At 44.5% G+C, this 19,925-nt stretch overlaps 1 long non-coding RNA gene across 2 annotated transcripts; it reads right to left on the bottom strand.

Moving 5' to 3' along the window:
- Positions 1 to 7,638: 7,638 nt before the first annotated feature.
- Positions 7,639 to 18,944, bottom strand: LOC105724303 (uncharacterized). Of its 2 annotated transcripts, none has more exons than XR_001109005.1 (3): positions 18,872 to 18,944; positions 8,152 to 8,356; positions 7,639 to 7,790 (listed from the first exon to the last, which is right to left on the bottom strand). It is a non-coding gene; the product is annotated as an uncharacterized LOC105724303 (long non-coding RNA). The 2 variants fall into 2 exon arrangements; XR_010338911.1 differs by lacking the exon at positions 18,872 to 18,944 and adding an exon at positions 8,941 to 9,030.
- Positions 18,945 to 19,925: the final 981 nt, after the last annotated feature.

The raw sequence follows: 19,925 nt of genomic DNA, 5'->3' as shown, positions 1-19,925 counted from the left end.
CAACAGATCATTCAGGGCTCCAGCCCCAGTGTGACCTAAAGCCCTGGGACTGTCACCTATGGTACCTTCACCACCTTGCTCCCATCATTCACAGCAAAGATATTTTTCAGTGTTCATCCCCTCTATTTCCTTTTTCCCCAAGACCTCATCTGTACTAAGCCAAAGCCACTTGCAAGGGATTGGGTTTCATTTGAGCCCCCATTAGACTTGGCATTGGAGGCCACATTTTAACAAATGCACCAACACCCCCACATGGTCCTCTTGCCACCCAAGGAAATAATCTGGCACCATCTCCCCAGCTCTGTAAGCACCTTCTCCCTGCTCATGGCTTGCTCACATGTGCATGTCAAGAGGTCACAGATAAGAAAATCTACCTTCTCAGCAGTCCTGGGGGCTGCATCAGTCTGACTTTCAGAGGCAGCAACGGGCACATGTTGCAGTGGGGGGCCGTGAATGGTATGTTTCGGTATTTTCAGAAACTCACAGCGTACTCTTCCCTTTATTGTGCTATTGGGCAAGCATCCAGTAACACCAGCTGCTGTCACGGAGATGCTTCTGAGACAGCTGGATGGGTTGCACAGAGCGGAGTGGCTGAGATATGATGTGATCATACACAAGCGGTGGGCGGGGACTTATTCAAAAGATAACAGTGGGAATGTTTGAGCAGGATGGCTTTGGGAAAGGCAAGGACTGTAAAGAAAGCAATAGAATCTTTCTCTTGGGGCAAAGATCAGAGGAATGTAATACAGCATTCATCAGGAGAATAAGAACTGAGTACATGGCTAACAGTACCCAAGTGCCTAACCAAGTGGCCTCTTCCATTCACTAGCAAGGATATTTTGATCACCTGCTGTGTGGTGCTCCCTGTGTTATAAACACCCCAAAGGCAAAGCAAAACATATAGCGGAGGCTGTTTAGTGTGATCTCCCATCAGAAAGAGCCCAGTTAATCCCAGGTCCTCCATTTGCTGGCTGTGTGTCTTTTCATCTGTTACCAAACCTCTCTGTGCCTCAGTCTCCTCGTCTTAGAAATAATGCTTTTCTCATAGGTGGTAGGGATTCATGAAATGTACAAGTAAGGGCATAGCATAGTGCCCGGCACATCGTCAGCACTCAAAAATTAGATGAGATTAATTTTAGTAAAGTAATTTTTATGAATATCCCAGGTAGAAGAAGGAGAGAAAATGTGCATGAGACAGGAGCACAGGGGCCTCTTGGATGAGAAGACATAGGCAAAACTTACAAGACCTATTCCCTTATGAGGTGTGAAAAGGAAGGCATCCTGGTCTTGAATTTTCACATTCATTTCAATCAAAAAGGTTGGAGGGGCAGGAGAAGTGTCTGCAAATTAAAATTCATCAGAGGTGGAAGTCATTTATATGGGCAAAATAATAGTAATTAATGATCACTTATTAATTCATATGTCATGGAATATAAGACACACAATTATATCCCACTGAGAAAACATAAAAACTACTAATTGAACAATAACACTGTGCTCTTTTAATAGTTAGGGTAAGATGCTTCCCAATTTCAGATATGTTAAAAGGTGAAGAAAAGAAAATGCACTTGAGAATCAACAAAGTATGATATTTGCCATGTTCTATAATAGTGCATTTTAAGAGCATTTTTTCATTGAATCTGCACAATTAAATAGGTCTAATGGAATCCACTTGACAGATGAGGAAACTGAGGCACAATGCAGCAAAGTAACTTGCCTAGGGCCCTGTAACAAGTAAACACCAAAACTGGTGATCAGATTTGGAGCTGTCCCACCAAAAGTCCAAAAGCTTCCCATCGTACTATACATAAAATGCCTAAAATCCAGAGCAACTGGGTGCGAAGGGGCAAGGAGAAGCAGTGGTGTTTGTCCAGACGCTAGAGAGCCCTGAAGGCCAGGGTAGGGAATGGCCATCCACTCAAGGAGGCTTCACTGGGCCCTGTGGTGTGGCAGGCACCATGATGAGTACTGAGGGGAGGCATCCTCGAGCAGGAGACAAACCTGGTCCCTGCTTTCGCAGAGCCCCCGGACGAGCAGGGGACCAGCAGCCAGCCAGACCGCTCAGGGTGAGGGTATGCACAGAACGCACGTAGGAGAAAACTTGAAACCAGTGCTGGGGGCTGGGAGGACTTCCTGGAGGAAATGACTTCTCACAGAGATCTGAAAGATGGGTTAGAAGAGGGGAACTACATGGCACCTAGCAGCAGTGCCCACCCAGCATTCCACATGCTCCTCCACATTACCCAGCCTCCCCTACAGTTATAGTAGGACCACATGACCAATTCTGGCTGAGTGAAAGAGGTACCGCTCCCAGGCTAATCCTGTTAAGGTCCAGGTGCCTCCTCCAACCTTTTTTCCTTTGCAGCAGTGACCTTGGCTGGAGAAGTAGCCACCTGGAGAAGGACCCACTCAATCCACATTGTACCTCACAAGAGTGAGACACAAACCATACTGTGTTAAGTCACTGAGATTTGGGCATTTTTTTACTACCAGATAACCTACCTGATCCTAACTAATCCAATAGGAAAACATGTTCCTTGCAGGAAAAAACAAAAATACAAAAGCAAAAGAGAACATGGCACCTTGGAGGAGGGGGATGCCTCTCCTGGCTGGAGCAAGAACACCGGGGGCTGGTGGCATGAGATAAAGCCAGAAGCGTGGGTGCCTGCCAGGGCCCTGCAGGCCAGGAAGGGAGTCTGGGCTGCTCTGTCTCAAAGAATGGGTTAGACAGGGAGATAGACCAGGTGACAGATGCTGGAGACTCTAAGACCTGAGCATGATGATGAGGATGACTATAAAGAAGCAGGTGTGAGAAATGCCACAACTTGAAATCTATCAGAATCTACTGATTTTAATGCAAGGGACAAGAGAGAGGGCTGGGTCACATTTGCCTCCCAGGTTGTGAGCTTGAGAGCCTGGAATAATGGCAGTGGCCTCCATGGGAATGGGAAAATCCTAAGAGAAGCTGTTTCGAGGGAAGTGCTGATGAGTCTAACACGGAACACATTGAGGCTGAGGTTCTTTTTTTTTTTTTTTTTGAGATGGAGTTCTCTCTTGTTGCCCAGGGTGGAGTGCAATGGCATGATCTTGGCTCACCACAACCTCCACCTCCCGGGTTCAAGTGATTCTCCTGACTCAGCCTCCCAAGTAGCTGGGATTACAGGCGTATGCCACCATGCCCAGCTAATTTTCTATTTTTAGTAGAGACAGAGTTTCTCCTTGTTGGTCAGGCTGGTCTCGAACTCCTAACCTCAGGTGATCCACCTGCCTCAACCTCCCAAAGTGCTGGAACTCTAAAAGAGCATTGTCCAAGGGAATCCACGTGAACAGGGCTGCTTGGTCCAGACTCTTTGCTGAGTCCTGGGCTGCAGTTCCTCCCCACTTCTTTTCATTCACAACAGGTTCCCCTCGACATGCTCTCTAGATTAAGGCTTCTGTGACAGTCTGAGTTTTCTTAAATGCTTTACAAAGACCAGTTAATTGCACTAATTTGTCTACCAGCTTTTTCTGGAATGAGCTCCTAAGACGTAATTAGACAATTGTCGTTAAACCTAGGGAACAGCTCCCTGAGAGCAGTCAGCAGTGAGACAGTATGTTTTTCATTGCGGCTGCCACCTGAGGTGCCTGCAGGAAAATAAGAAGAAACAGAGGCAGAGAGGTGACAAGGAAGAGAAGGAGCTCTCTGGGACCGCAAAGCCACCACCTGGTGAATCGCTCCCAGGAGAGGATGTGCTGAGACCCTGTGCTGGTTTGTTTTGCTCTGGCTGCCAGCTGCTGGCTCACAAGATCGGATTGCTACCTCTTCAGGATTTTTGAGAACGGATTTACGGTTTGAAGTTGGCTGTGGTGAGTATTTACAGCATGGAATCAACAAACGCTGTGAACCGGGGCTTTTTGTGGAAGAAGTGGGGAGCCTGTGTCCCAGTGAATTATGGGATACCAGTGTACCAAGGGTTCACACCACAGGAAGGTTGTGGGGGGATGTGCAGGGTCTCCGTCCCTGGCTCCACTCAGTTTCTCAAGTAAAAATCGAAGAGTCATTCATGATACTCACTTTCCTCTCATCTTCCATTTCCAATCCATCGCATGCTCTCCATCCTATGTTCTAAATATTTCTACATCGTGCGGTCCTGCTCCCCTCACTCGTGGTGCCCAACCACACCACCCACTCTCCTGCTCTGGGACCTGCACACTCCTGGAGTCCCTCCTCCTAGAACGGTTGGTGTCTTCTCATTGTTCAGGTCTCAACTTCAATGGCTCTCCTCTTAAAGACTTCCCCAGACTATGCCGTCTAAAGTAGCACCCCCTATATGATTTTCTCCTTTTTTTACCTGGTCTCCTTCAAAGCTCTTTCACACTGGGTAATACTCTTGTTGCATAATTCCTTGTTGGTTTCCTCCTGGAGTGGGAACCCCCCCCCAGGTCAGTTTGTTTTCTATTCTATTGCGGATACCTCCCACACAGTTGGAGATCAAGAAGTATTTACTGTGGAAATGGATGAAGAGGCAAACTCCCCAGTTTTGTAGTTGTGAGTGATACCAGGACCCTGCTTTTCAGGTTTGGACTTCCTTAAGGTTGGAGCATTTTGCTATTTTAAAAATTCAAACAAATTGAATTCACGTTATGGACAATTTCACTGATACCAGGAGGCCTTCCCAGTGGCCCCATGGAAATAAGACGATGGACATTCCCTGCCTTCCTGATACTGGAGTGCACTTCAAAGATCCATGTAAGTCAGTGAGCCCACTTTCCCATTGCATTGCGTCATTCCAAAACCCCCTCTCATCACCATGGCACTCCAGGTAAAATCAAGGGGAGGAGTCTACCTGGCACTCTGACCTTAACTCCTAAGCTTGGGGTGTTTGTTTTGGCGATTTCTTCTTTTTCTCTGAAGCCTCTTGATGTCATAGGGCACTCAGCACCTGCTCCATAAGTACAAAAGGATGTAGGTTTACCAAACATCTTGGCACCAAGAGAACCGCTTGGCTCCTCCCACATCCGACATCAGCATGAGATAAATACCAAAATTATAGAGATCAACCACCTCAACAAGGGGAAGAGAAAATGTCCTGAAGTGAGAGAATGCCAGGGTCACTGGCTGACTCAACTCAAGAGCTAAAGCTACATATACTGTGTGGTAGGGTGGGGACAGGGATACAAAGCAGTGTGGCCAGAAGACCCTCAGGTGACCTCCAGGGATCTCTGCCACTTGGTGTTCACATCCAGTATAATCCCTTCCCCTGAGTGTGGGTAGAAACTGTGACTTCCTTCTAGCCAATAGAATATAGCAAACATGAAGGGATTTTGCTGACTGGCCCAAATCAGTTTGTGAGTTCATCAAAAGAGAGATTATCCTCAGTGGGTCTGACTTAATCCAGTGAATGCCCTTAGAAGAGAGATTACGCCCTTCCCGAGGGGAGAGAGATTATCTTTGCTGGCCTGGTGAAGTAAGCAGCAGTGCTGAGGAAGTCTCCACAGCAGGGAACTAGGGTCACTGCCTCCAGGACCTGAAGCAACCTCCAGCCAACAGCGAGCAGACATCCGAGGGCCTCAGTCATACACCCACAGGAATGTGTGACACCCTCAGTCACACCACAGCACAAATGAACTTGGGAGTGAATTATTCCCCAGTCAAGCCTCCAGATGAGAATGCCACCAAATGAATGCTTTGATTGCAGCCTTGTGAGGCACCAAGCAGAAGGCCTAGTTAAGGTGCACCTGGACTCCTGGCCCACAGAAGCTGTGAGATAATAAGACTGTGTTGTTTTAAACCATTAGGAGGGTGGTGATTTGTTAGGCAGCAATAGATAACTAATGCAGGCAGTGACATGAGCTGATCCCAGGGAAGAATGGGACAGAAATAGCAACCGGAGATGCATTACTTGCCCACCCTTTGATTCATCATGTCCCACCCTTTGTAACATCTTACTTGTGGCACTTGCAATTCACTTCTGCTCCCAGACAAAGCATTTCAGATACTCCATAGGGTGTAAACTCGGTCATTCATCAACTTATTGAACATCTACTATGTGCCAGGCCCTGGGTGTCCTAAGAACTCAAAGATAACTATAACCTGGTCCTTCTTTCAAGGAGCTTAAAGACTAGGAGGACAGATGGCACACAGGTAACATAAGTCATTCCTTCATTAGCACATATTTATGGAAGGCTACCAGAGTGGCAGGTGCTGCACTAAACATGTGACCAGAGAAGGATAAAGACCTGCCCAGCTGGAGGTTTCAATCAGACTGGGGAGAGCCTCAGTGGTGTGCTGGAGTCAGTTCATACCAGCTTGCAAGAGCCAATTGTTAAATTTTTGGGAATCTTGTGATCCAGTTGCTAAACACACTCATCATTAAAAGTTAAATTATTTTAACTTACAAGTAAACACATTATATTAAAAACAAAGGTCGGCCAAGCACAGTGGCTCATACTTGTAATCCCAGCACTTTGGGAGGCCAAGGTGGGAGGATCGCTTGAACCCAGGATTTCAAGACCAGCCTGGTCAACATATGGAGACCCCACCTCTACAAAAAATTTAAAAATTTTTCTGGGTGTGGTGGTGCATGCCTGTGGTTCCAGTCACTCAGGAGGTTAAGGTGGGAGGATCACTTGAGCCTGGGAAGTCAAGGCTGCAGTGAGCTGTGATCACACCATTGCACTCCAGCCTGGTGACAGAGTGAGATTGGGTCTCAAAAAAAATCAAAAAAAGTAATACTAAAAATCCATCCACTCCCAATTATTTTTCTACCTTTTACTATTACCTGTGCTCTTGAAGTTATTTACATATAGTGTATCTGTATGGAAGAAATATCACATAGTGGTGTGCTACTGTGCATGTCTTCCCAGCTACACGTTAGTGATTTCACAAGGGTAGCTTGAAATTAGTCACAGCATGTGCATTTACACCATGAAAATTGACAAACATTATAAGTTTGAGCTTGATTTCTTGCTTTGTGGTTGTCTAAACCCTAGACTTAAGAAAGGGTTAGAGAAAATGTTAATAATGCAGATTAAACATTAAGGTATGTCTGTGGGCATTACATTGTGAATGGAAAAAAAAAGGAAATATTCTTCCAGTATTCAAAAATTGTTATCTGATTCAGCAAAGAAGTCATTCATGTCACTGCGATTGAGTGGAGTTTTGACTGTGTCTTCATTGTTTCACTTTCATCTTATTCATTAATTTAAATGGAAACATCAACCAATGTTCATGACAGAACTACACTCATTCATTTGATGACCTGAGAGACCTCTCCACTAAATAGGAAACTAAGCAACTATGTATTCACAGTCTACTTTTGTGAAATCACAGTTAACTGCAACTACAGGTTGGCTAATTCAAGAAGCTGGCAAAAATGAGTGAAAGTATGCTATAGGCCAACTGGCTGCATGGAATTTACAATGGGTATTGCATATCTTATTATTATTTAAATTTTAAGATGTGTGTTTGCTACATACCCTCGGTATCAGTAAAACGTAACCCACTTATGTATGTACAGATATGTATACATTTTTTTTCTAGAGAGTTCATTGACAAACATTTATCAGACCACCACTGGTGGAGACAGATAGAGGACAATCAGTGGGTTAAGAGCAAGCCTCAGGGTACCCACAAAGTCCTGGGGGAGTGGAGGGGTATGGTTTCTCACACTGAAAGGGTCTGAAGGGGTGATTTCTGACCTGGGTTTTGCTCTCAGTGAGGTTGGGAGGGTGTAGTAAGACACTGATCCTGGACGTCACCCTGTCCCTGGTCTGGTCACCAGCCAGCCCAACTCTGGGCCTCCTTGGGTCTGGATGAGGAAGGAGAACAGTATCAGTCATGGTGTTCCCTTTGCTGCTCCCTGTGTGAGTCCTGTTCCAGCACCCTCCACAGCCCTAAAGATGGGGACCCACCGCTGAGGCAGCAAGCCCTCCACACATGTCAGGACCTCTTGCAAAGGAGGAGGGCAGTAAAGTGAATGGGAGCACAGGGAAAGAGCAGTTGAAAAGGCGGAAGCAGCCCCCCCGAGCCCTGCCCCCTGCTGCACACTGGATATGCATCTTCTCATTTCATTCTCACGTCAACCCAATGGGACATCTCTCTTAACAGCCTCATTCTACAGAGGACACTGGAGCTCAGAGAAATGAAATGACTTGCCCAAGCAAACTCACACTGCTGCCCAGAGCAGGAGCCGGGATTTGAACACAGGCAACCAGACCACATGCATGCTGAAGTGATGGGTGACGCTGGCTTCCTCCCAGGCATCTTAGTGACGATGAAATGTGAGTGTGACAGGGAAACATGAAGAAACCAACAGCCTCGTCCATAGCCATGATGACGATGATGATAATGAAGATGAGATGATGACGTGATGATCTGTGAGAATCATAAATACAATTCTTCATTTCATTTGATTTTCAGATTTCTTTAGGGATGGACTGATTCCTCCATCTAGCAGGAAACACATTTTTCATTCTTTTCACACATTTTATTGAGCTCCTACTATATTCTAAGCATGAGTGACAGCCAAAAAAAAAAAAAGGCAACACAGGCAAGAGGAAACAAATGGCAGCGTCGCTCTGACGACATCCGCCCCGACCTGCGTCAGGAAGTGGGTCTACTCCGGCTTTTCACCGTATCCACAGAACCCAGCCTGATTTATGGCCCAGAAAAGGTATTCATTAAGTATTTGTTGATGAACAGCTGGACAGAGGAATGCCATAAGGCTTGGTTAAACCAGAGTATCAGCCTTCCCTGCCCCACTCCAAAGCTGCCTGGACACAACCTGCATAAGGAAACTCCCAGGTGCCCTTTCAGACCCTAAATGTGCTCAATGTCTGTGTTCTCTGAGCTGCTCCCACCCTCAGGCTGCCCCTGGGAGAAGACGCACCAGCCCACATGCCTGGCTGGCCCACCCACTCAGAGCCTGGCTCCTGGGAGGGAAATTCCAGGTCACCCACCTTGGTTGGCCTCTGCCTCCCCTAAGTCACTGTAGAAGCCAGGGAAAGAGGGTATATTCCAGCCAGCCCAACTGCCTGGAAGCCAGGGAAGGCAAGTATTCCCTGTTAGAACAAAAGAACAACAACTGTGAACCCCAATAAAAAGAAATGCTATGAGGTGCCCATAAAGGCTTTCTTCGAGGATCTCTAAATCCTTGCCTCACCCAGACACTTTCTTAAACCTAGGAAAGCAGTGATGACGCAGGAGGAGCTGCCTCTGGTTCACATCCCGAGGATTTCCCAGCATTATTAAACTTGTGCCCATGCCAGAGGGGGGCTTGCCCCTGGGAAGCCGGGCAAACATGCAACCAAAAGGAAAGGCAGGTGGAGAAGCCACACAGAGTATTTATCCTGAACTTTATTATGATGATTCCAAAGTGACATTTGTTAACTGTAGAAAAGGGAGAAAGTTAAAATCGCCATAACTCCTCCTCCAGGAAACAGCCGTTGTTGACAGTTTGCTGCATCTCCTGCAGTCTTTCATCTCTATGTGGGTTTGTTTCTTTACATTGTTTTCATCAGAACCATTCCTGCGATACTATTTTAAAATGTGTGACTATGTGGAAAGAAAAGGAGATATCAATCCCGTTTCCCCAACATCACTAAGCTGCTCCCCCACCCCCATTTTTTTGGCAGCCTTAGGAAGGATGAGAGGAACTCCAGAATTTATGGTTGGCACTGAAGTTAAATTATGGTAGATGCTGAAGTTCTCACCACTCTGACAAGTGGAGGTTTGGAGTGAAATTTAACTTGATTTAGAAAAATAAAGAAATATGACATTTCTTATACCCATGGGAAAGAGTAAAATTCATGCCAATTGATGAATGGCTGCTTGGCTAGCAAGGAAAAAGGGAGCGAGAAACAGAGAAAAACAGAAAGGGAAAGACAAAGAACAAGAGAGAAGCACATATATATGCTTGTGAATGCATAGAAAATTCTAGAAAAATACTTAGAAATTATGAACAGTGGTTCATCTTCAAGAGTGGGTAAAGATGAGCATTTAAATAGATATTTCATATAACTCTGCACTGTTCTGAATATTTTACCGTGAACAAGTATTACTTTCATAATTATTAAAACATCTGAAACAATTTTCCCACTCCAAATATTATGAAATGGTTACATGACAAAAGAGAATTAAAATTGAAGACGGAATTACAGTTGCTAATCAGCTCACCTTAAAATTGAGAGAATGGGGGAACCTGGGCAAGATGGCCAAATAGGAACAGCTCCAGTCTGCATGCAGCTCCCAGAAAGATCAATGCAGAAGTCGGGTGATTTCTGCATTTCCAACTGAAGTACCTGGCTTATCTCATTAGGACTGGTTAGACAGAGGGTGCATCACACGGAAGGTGAGCCAAAGCAGAGTGGGGTATCACCTCACCCAGGAAGCACAAGGGTGGGGGAACTTCCTCCCCTAGCCAAGGGAAGCCATGAGAGACTCTGCCCTGAGGAACTGTGCACTCCGACCTAGATACTATGCTTTTCCCACAGTCTTCACAACCCACAGACCAGGAGCTTCCCTCCAGTGCCTATGCCACCAGGGTCCTCGGTTTCAAGCACAAAACTGTGTGGTCGTTTGGGCAGACACTGAGCTAGCTGCAGGAGTTTTGTTTTCATACCTCACTGGTACCTGGAGCTCAAGCGAAACAGAACCATTCACTCCCCTGGAAAGAGGGCTGAAGCCAGGGAGCCAAGTGGTCTAGCTCAGCGGATCCCACCCCTACAGAGTTCAGCAAGCTAAGATCCACTGGCTTGAAATTCTCAATGCTAGCGCAGTAGTCTGAAGTCCACCTGGGATGCTTGAGCTTGGTGGAGGGAGGGGGCGTCCGCCATTACTGAGGCTTGAGTAGGCGGTTTTCTTCTCACAGTGTAAACAGAGCTGCAGGGAAATTGGATCTGGGCAGAGCCCACCGCAGCTCGGCAAACCAGCTGTAGCCAGACTGCCTCTCTCTCTAGATTCCTCCTGTCTCAGCTGGGCATCTCTAAAAGAAAGGCAGCATTTCCAACTGAGGTACCCAGTCAGGGGCTTATAGATCAAACTCCCATCTCCCTGGGACAGAACACCTGGGGTAAAAGGCAGCTGTGGGCACAGCTGCAGCCGACTTAAACATTCCTGCCTGCAGAATCTGAATAAAGTAGCGGATATCCCAGCACAGAACTCGAACTCTGCCAAGGGACAGACTGCCTCCTCAAGTGGATCCCTGCTGTCCATGACTCCTGATTGGGCGACACCTCCCAGCAGGGGTCAACAGACACCTCATACAGGAGAGCTCTGGCTGGCATCTGGCCGAAGCTTCCAGAAGAAGAAACAGGCAGCAATCTTTACTGTTCTGCAGCCTCCATGGGGGATACAGACAAACAGGATCTGGAGTGGACCTCTAGCAAACTCCAGCATACCTGCAGCAGAGGGGCCTAACTGCTAGAAGGAGAACAAACGAACAGAAAATAATAGAATCAACGTCAACCAAAAGGACGTCCACAAGAAAATCCATCCAAAGCTCACCAACATCAAAGACAAAAGGTAGCTAAATCCGCAAAGATGAGGAAAAATCAGCACCAAAAAGTTGAAAATTCCAAAACACCAGAACACCTCTTCTCCTCCAAAGGAACACAACTCCTTACCAGCAAGGGAACAAAACTGGACAGAGAATGAGTTTGACGAATTGACAGAAGTAGGTTTCAGTAGGTGGGTAATAACAAACTCCTCCAAGCTAAAGGAGCATGTTTCTAACACAATCCAAAGAAGCTAAGAATCTTGATAAAAGGTTAGAGAAATTGCTAACTAACCAGTTTAGAGAAGAACATAAATGACCTGATGGAGCTGAAAAACACAGCACAAGAACTTTGTGAAGCATACACAAGAATCAATGGCTGAATCAGTCAAGTGGAAGAAAGGATATCAGAAATTGAAGATCAATTTAATGAAATAAAGTGTGAAGACAAGATTGGAGGAAAAAAGAAAGGAAAGAAACGAGCAAAACCTCCAAGCAATATGGGACTAAGTGAAAAGTCCAAACCTGCGACTGATTGGTGTACCTGAAAGTGATGAGGAGAATGAAACCAAGTTGGAAAACACGCTTCAGGATATCATCCAGGAGAACTTTCCCAACCAATACAGGCCAACATTCAAATTCAGGAAATACAGAGAACACCATGAAGATATTCCTCAAGAAAGGCAACCCCAAGACACATAATCCTCAGATTCACCAAGATTGAAATAAAGGAAAAAATGTTAAGGGCAGCCAGAAAGAAAGGTCAGGTTACCCACAAAGGGAAGCCCATCAGACTAACAGTGGATCTCTCAGCAGAAATCCTATAAGCCAGAAGAGAGTGGGGGCAAATATTCTTTTCTTAAAGAAAAGAATTTTCAACCTAGAATTTCATATCCAGTCAAACTAAGATTCACAAGTGAAGGAGAAATAAAATACTTTACAGACAAGCAAATGCTGAGAGATTTTGTCACCACCAGGCCTGCCTTACAAGAGCTCCTGAAGGAAGCACTGAACATGGAAAGGAACAACCAGTACCAGCCACTGCAAAAACATACGAAATTATAAAGACCATTGACACTGTGAAGAAACTGCATCAAATAATGGGCAAAATAACCAGCAGCATCATAATGACAGGATCAAATTCACACATAACAATATTAACCTTAAATGTAAATGGGCTAAATGCCTCAATTAAAAGACACAGACTGGCAAATTGAATAAAGAGTCAAGACCCATTGTTGTGCTATATTCAGGAGACCCATCTCATGTGCAAAGACACACATAGGCTCAAAATAAAGGGATGAAGGAATATTTGCCAAGCAAATGGAAAGCAAAAAAAAAAGAAGGGATTGCAATCCTAGTCTCTGATAAAACAGACTTTAAATCAACAGAGATAAAAAAAGACAAAGAAGGGCGTTACATAATGGTAAAGGGATCAATGCAACAAGAAGAGCTAACTGTTCTAAATACATATGCACCCAATACAGGAGGACCCAGATTCATAAAGCAAGTTCTCAGAGACCTACAAAGAGGTTTAGACTCCCACATAATAATAGTGGGAGACTTTAACACCCCACTGTCAGACAGATCTACAAGACAGAAAATTAACAAGGATATTCATGACTTGAACTCAGCTCTGGACCAAGTGGACCTAATGGACACCTATAGAACTCCCCACCCCAAATCAACAGAATATGCATTCTTCTCAGTACCATATTGCACTTATTCTAAAATTAACCACATAAATGAGAATAAAGCACTCCTCAGCAAATGCAAAAGAACAGAAATCATAACAAACAGTCTCTCAGATCACAGTGCAATCAAATTAGAAGTCAGGATTAAGAAACTCACTCAAAACTGCACAACTACATGGAAACTGAACAACCTGCTCCTGAATGACCACTGGGTAAATAAGAAAATTAAAGCAGAAATGAATAAGTTCTTTGAAACCAATGAGAACAAAGACACAACCTACCAGAATCTCTGGCACACAGCCAAAGCAGTGTTCAAAGGGAAATTTATAGCACTAAATGCCCATGGGAGAAAGGAAAGATCTAAAATCAACACCCTAACATCACAATTTAAAAAACTGGAGATGCGAGAGCAAACAAATTCAAAGGCTAGCAGAAGACATGAAATAACTAAGATCAGAGCAGAACTGAAGGAGATAGAGACACGAAAGACCCTTCAAAAAATCCAGGAGCTGGTTGTTTGAAAAGATGAACAAAATAGATAGACTGTTAGCCAGACTAATAAAGAAGAAAGAGAGAAGAATCAAATAGACACAATAAAAATGATAAAGGGGATATCACCACTGATCCCGCAGAAATACAAACTACCATCAGAGAATACTATAAACACCCCTACATAAATAAACTAGAAAATCTAGAAGGAATGGATAAATTCCTGGACACATACACCCTCTCAAGACTAAATCAGGAAGAAGTCAAATCCCTGAATAGACCAATAACAAGTTCTAAAATTGATGCAGTAATTAATAGCCTACCAACCAAAAAAATCCCAGGACCAGATGGGTCCACAGCTGAATTCTACCAGAGGTACAAAGAGGAGTTGGTACCATCCCTTCTGAAACTATTCCAAACAATAGAAAAAGGACTCTTTCCTAACTCATTTTATGAGGCCAGCATCATCCTGAGACCAAAACCTGTTAGAGACACAACAAAAAAAGAAAATTTTAGGCCAATATCCCCAATGAACATCGATGTGAAAATCCTCAATAAAATACTGGCAAACTGAATTGAGCCACACATCAAAAAGCTTATCCACCATGACCCCTCAGATGCAAGCCTGGTTCAATATACGCAAATCAATCAACATAATCCATCACATAAACAGAACCAATGACAAAAACCTCATGATTACCTCAATAATTGCAGAAAAGGCCTTTAATAAAATGCAACATCCCTCCATGCTAAAAACTCTCAATAAACTAGATATTGATGGAACATAGCTCAAAATAATAAGAGTTATTTATGACAAACACACAGTCAAAATCATGCTGATGGACAAAAACTGGAAGCATTCTCTTTGAAAACTGGCATAAGACAAGGATGCCCTCTCTCACCACTCCTATTCAACATAGTATTGGAAGTTCTGGCCAGAGCAATCAGGCAAGAGAAAGAAATAAAGGGTATTCAAATAAGAAGAGAAGAAGTCAATTGTCTCTGTTTGCAGAGGACATGATTGTATATTTAGAAAACCCCATTGTCTCAGCCCAAAATCTCTTTAAGCTGATATGAAACTTCAGCAAAGTCTCAGGATACAAAATGAATGTGCAAAAATCACAAGCATTCCTATACACCAATAATAGACAAAGAGCCAAATCATGAGTGAACTCCCATTCACAATTGCTACAAGAGAAAAAAGTACCTAGGAATACAACTTACAAGGGATGTGAAGGAACTCTTCAAGGCGAACTACAAACCACTGCTCAAGGAAATAAGAGAGGACACAAACAAATGGAAAAACATTCCATGCTCATGGATAGGAAGAATCAATATCATGAAAATGGCCATTCTGTCCAAAGTAATTTATAGATTCAATGCTATCCCCATCAAGCTACTGTCGACATTCTTCGCAGAATTAGAAAAAACTACTTTAAATTTCATAGGAAAGCAAAAAAGAGCCTGTATAGCCAAGACAATCCTAAGCAAAGAGAACAAAGCTGGAGGCATTATGCTACCTGACTTTAAACTATACTATAAGGCTACAGTAACCAAAACAGCATGGTACTGGTGTGCCAAAACAGATATATAGACCAATGGAACAGAATAGAGGCCTCAGGAATAATACCACACATCTACAACCATCTGATCTTTGACAAACCTGACAAAAACAAGCAATGGGGAAAGGATTCCATGTTTAATATGTGATATTGGGAAAACTGGCTAGCCATATGCAGAAAACTGAAACTAAACCCCTTCCTTACATCTTATATAAAAATTAACTCAAGATGGATTAAAGACTTAAACATAAGACCTAAAAGCATAAAACCCTTAGAAGAAAACCTGGTCAACACCATTAAGGACATAGGCATGGGCAAAGACTTCATAACTAAAACACCGAAAACAATGGGAACAAAAGCCAAAATTAACAAATGGGATCTAAAGAGCTTCTGCACAGCAAAAGAAACTGTCATCAGAGTGAACAGGCAACATACAGAATGGGAGAACATTTTTGCAATCTATCCATCTGACAAAGGGCTAATACCCAGAATCTACAAAGAACTTAAACAAATATACAAGAAAAAAAACCAACAACCACCTCAAAAAGTGGATGAAGGACATGAACAGACACTTCTCAAAAGAAGACATTTATGCAGCCCACAAACATATGAAAAAAAGCTCATTATCACTTGTCATTAGATAAATGCAAATCAAAACCACAATGAGATACCATCTCACGTCAGTTAGAATGGCGATCATTAAAAAGTCAGGAAACAACAGATGCTGGAGAGGATGTGGAGAAATAGAAACACTTTTACACCATTGATAGGAGTGTAAATTAGTTCAACCATTGTGGAAGACAGTCTGTTGATTCCTTAAGCATCTAGAACCAGAAATACCATTCAACCCAGCAATCCCATTACAGGGTATATACCCAAGGGATTATAAACTATTCTACTATAAAGACACATGCACACGTATGTTTATTGCAGCACTATTCACAGTACGAAAGACTTGGAACCAACCCAAATGCCCATCAATGATAGACTGGATAAAGAAAATGTGGCACATATGCACCATGGAATACTATGCAGCCATAAAAATGGATGAGTTTATGTCCTTTGCAGGGACATGGATGAAGCCAGAAACCATCATTCTCAGCAAACTAAGACAGGAACAGAAAACCAAACACCACATGTTCTCACTCATAAGTGGCTACTGAACAATGAGGACACATGGATACAGGGAGAGGAACATCACATACTGGGGCCTATCAGAGGGTGGGGGACTAGGGGAGGGATAGCATTAGGAGAAATACCTAATGTAGATGATGGGTTGATGGGTGTAGCAAACCACCATGGTATGTGTATATCTATGTAACAAACCTGCACGTTCTGCACATGTATCCCAGAACTTAAAGTATAATAAAAAATAAACAAATAAAAAGAAAATAAATGAATGGAAGAATAAATTATTAATGCTTGCAAGGGAAATTTTTAACTCAATTAGTATTTTATACTCAACTTCATCTCTCACGCCAAGGCACTGATTTCATTACAAAGCGATCAGACCACAAAGCACATGTGGCCACATTGGATCTGGTCAATTACCAAGACGAGGGAAACTGTAAATTGTTGGTCGCTTCTTGCTGGTACTCTTAGTGTAGTCATGCTTTGTACCTTTCTCCCTCGGCTTCTGAGCACACCTGGCTTCCTTTCTTTAATCAAGGCCTGTAGCAGCTGTGAAAAATGCTGCCGATTTGATGCTGAAGAGAATGTAAAGAAATCTCTGCCCAGGGCCTGGTCTAGTTTCTCTCAAAGATTCGAACTAGAAAAATCAATGCAACAGTCACTTATCCCATTGGTGAGCCAACTCTTCTGTCTTTGGGCACCCAGGAGGCCAAATACAGCTTATAGAGCCTATACAGGCACTCACATCTGTGTACTCCTGTGTATACACACATGCATACACACACCCAGACACACATCTCAGGGTACCCACACTTGGTACACCCCGCAGGCACACACACTCACATACACACACAGTGACTCTGTTCTGCCATTTTGTCTCAGACTTGCCGGGGGTGGGCTTTTTCTCCTCTGGGCTTTTCCCTTTGAACAAGGCATTCTCATTCAGAAACTACCCAGCTCTAGGGAAATAATCTTCAGACTAGTTTGTCTGCCTGCCAGGAACACCAGACTACGCTCAGTAAAGAGCAGTACATCATTTCAGGAAATGCTGGAGATCTTGGGTGCTCTGGGGCTCCAGAGAAACTTCTACTGCAGAGTTCTGGAGCCCTCATCGCTGACGCCTGCAGCTGCCAGGGAAAGGGTGTGAAAGGGTGTGTGTGTGTGTGTGTGTGTGTGAATGTCCCTCTATGACTTCCCACTTGAAAGCAGGGTTCCCACAAGCAAATTGCTTAACTGCTCTGTGCCTCAGTTTCCCCATTTGTAAGCTCTAGGTAATAACAGTACTCCCCCTCGATGTGGTTGTTAGAACGAATTAAGATCATGAATGTGTCTAGTTTAATAGAGTGCCCAGCAGGTAGTAAATGCTCTGTAAATGTTGAATGCTGGTGTGGCTATTATTCCTAGTTCCACCCTCATCTATCTCCCAACTGTTGAGGAACACACACACACACACACACACACACTCCTGTCTTAAACAGGTAGTGCTCAAAATCTGGCCTTGCATTTGGGTGGCTCTTTTCTCCGTGGTTTTCAAAGCACCTTGATATCTGTTTCCTCATTTAGGCCTCATAAAACCTTGCGAGGTGGCAAGACTGGAATTATGGGTCCCATTTTAAAATTTTTATCGATTTAGAGGCCATTTCTAAAAAGAAGGAAAAAGAGGTGCACAAAGGTCACAAGATATGCCTGTAAAGAGTCATTGTAGTGTGTTTGTAAATACACACACACCCAGAAACCTAGCGCCCAGGAATTGAGGAGGGGAGGTGGAGATGGTGCTTTGTGACATGTGATCATGTGCAGCCATTAAGAAATCACATCTACAAGTTTTTAATGACCCAGAGAGATGCCCCAGCTGTAACCACAGTGAAAAGAGGAGGATACCAAGCTGAATGCGTGGGAAGAGCCGTACGACATAACCAGGGAAAGGAAATAACCCAAGACACTAACAGCTGGCCCCAAGGGAAACTGTACTTGCCTGATTTGTTTCCTTTACGCATTTGTTTTCTTCCAAAGTTTTCATGATGGGACCGTATTATTTTTATAACTAAATGAGAGAAATGAGAAATAAGCTTTTTGTGGAGTCCTGATAAGGGAAAGGGAGTCAGGCTGGTGAGACTGGGGAAAGCAAAAGGGGAAAGCAGATGAGCTACAAGTCTGCTTCCTTGTGGTCCAGGACGCAGCCCTCCTGTGCAAATAAATAACTCACCATCCTCCTGCGCCCAGCTGTCACCAGACACCTGCAGGTGAGCTCACTGCAACCTTCGTGTCGTGGTGCTGCCACAGCCCTCTTCAGCACACCGTGTCAGCACCATCCTAGAAAATCTCCAGCCAGCCTTTGTCTCTTTGCAGCTGGCTTCTCTCAGGCAGGCTGCCCGCTGCCTCCTTGCAACGTATTTTCCTACTGTCTCCAATAAATCAGCCCGTCTTTACCTACAACTGTCCTGGTAAATTATTTTACCCTGCGCCACCGGCCCAGAGAGTTGTTAGTTCCCTGCAACACTTTTGTGTTATAATAACTTACCTAAGCGTATATACAGCTTGGCTGGCAGCAGAGGCAGTGTCCAAGTTCACTGGCAATGAAAGGGCTGTTGGCGCTTCCCACCTCCTCCCTGCCACCACAGCAGCCATTGGCACCAACACCCCAGGGAAAGGACAAATCACCAATTATTGTATTTTCAAGACCTCCTGCCAAGCCCTGTATCTAGAGTTGACCCTGATACCCACTCTCTCTGTGTTGCCCTCTGAGACAGAAGAGAAGCTATTCTGCCCTCTCTCACCAGGAAATTCTAATTCACGGTGATATCACACCAATAAGAAGTAATGATGATGACACGCACATTTACTGAGCATCTGCTATGAGCCAAGCCCTTCCAACGTATACTCTTACTTTATTCTCTTGACCACCCTGTAATACAGGGATTATCCTACTTAATAGAAGAGAAAATGGAGGCTTCAGAAGGGGAAATTACTCACCAAGGTGACCTCACTGGTCGTTAACAGAGTTAAGACATACAGCAGGCCTGTATGACCCAGGGCCCACGTTCTCCACCTGTGTCATGGCCTGGGTGGTGGTGGAAGGTGGTGGGGAAGGAAGGGGGTGGTGGGGCAGGGAGTGGCATGCCCAGGAACCAGCACCAATGCCAGACCCCACTGACTGCTGTCCAAGTGTACGCTGGGGCAAGTGTCCCTCGGATACCTGCTCAGACTGCTCTTCAGCTGGACTTCGCCATTAGAAGGAAATAAGCCATGACTTCATGACAGCAATTAACTCCTCCAAGACCTGAAGACCTCAGGGTGACTGCCCTGCGCCTTCCCTTCCTCCCAGGGCTGGGGTGAGAATGCCTAGGACGCAGAGATGGGGAAGGAAGGCTTACAAGTCACACAACTTCACAGGGTGCTGGGAATCACAGCTCCTGGCTCTCAGACCAGTGCTGTCCATGTTTACTCTGATGCAGAAATGAGCTTATGCTCCATTACCCATCTGTTCATTCAGTAAGTCTTTGCTGAGCACCTGCTGAGTTCCAGGCACTGTTCTAATGAGCAGCACCTGCAAGATCCCTGCCCTTTTGGGATCC

Source organism: Aotus nancymaae, unplaced genomic scaffold (assembly GCF_030222135.1).
Source record: "Aotus nancymaae isolate 86718 unplaced genomic scaffold, 86718_ANA_hifiasm-v0.15.2.pri h1tg000067l, whole genome shotgun sequence".
Taxonomy (NCBI): domain Eukaryota; kingdom Metazoa; phylum Chordata; class Mammalia; order Primates; family Aotidae; genus Aotus; species Aotus nancymaae.
The sequence above is the reverse complement of the archived record's forward strand: the minus strand, read 5'-3'. Positions and strand labels throughout refer to the sequence as shown.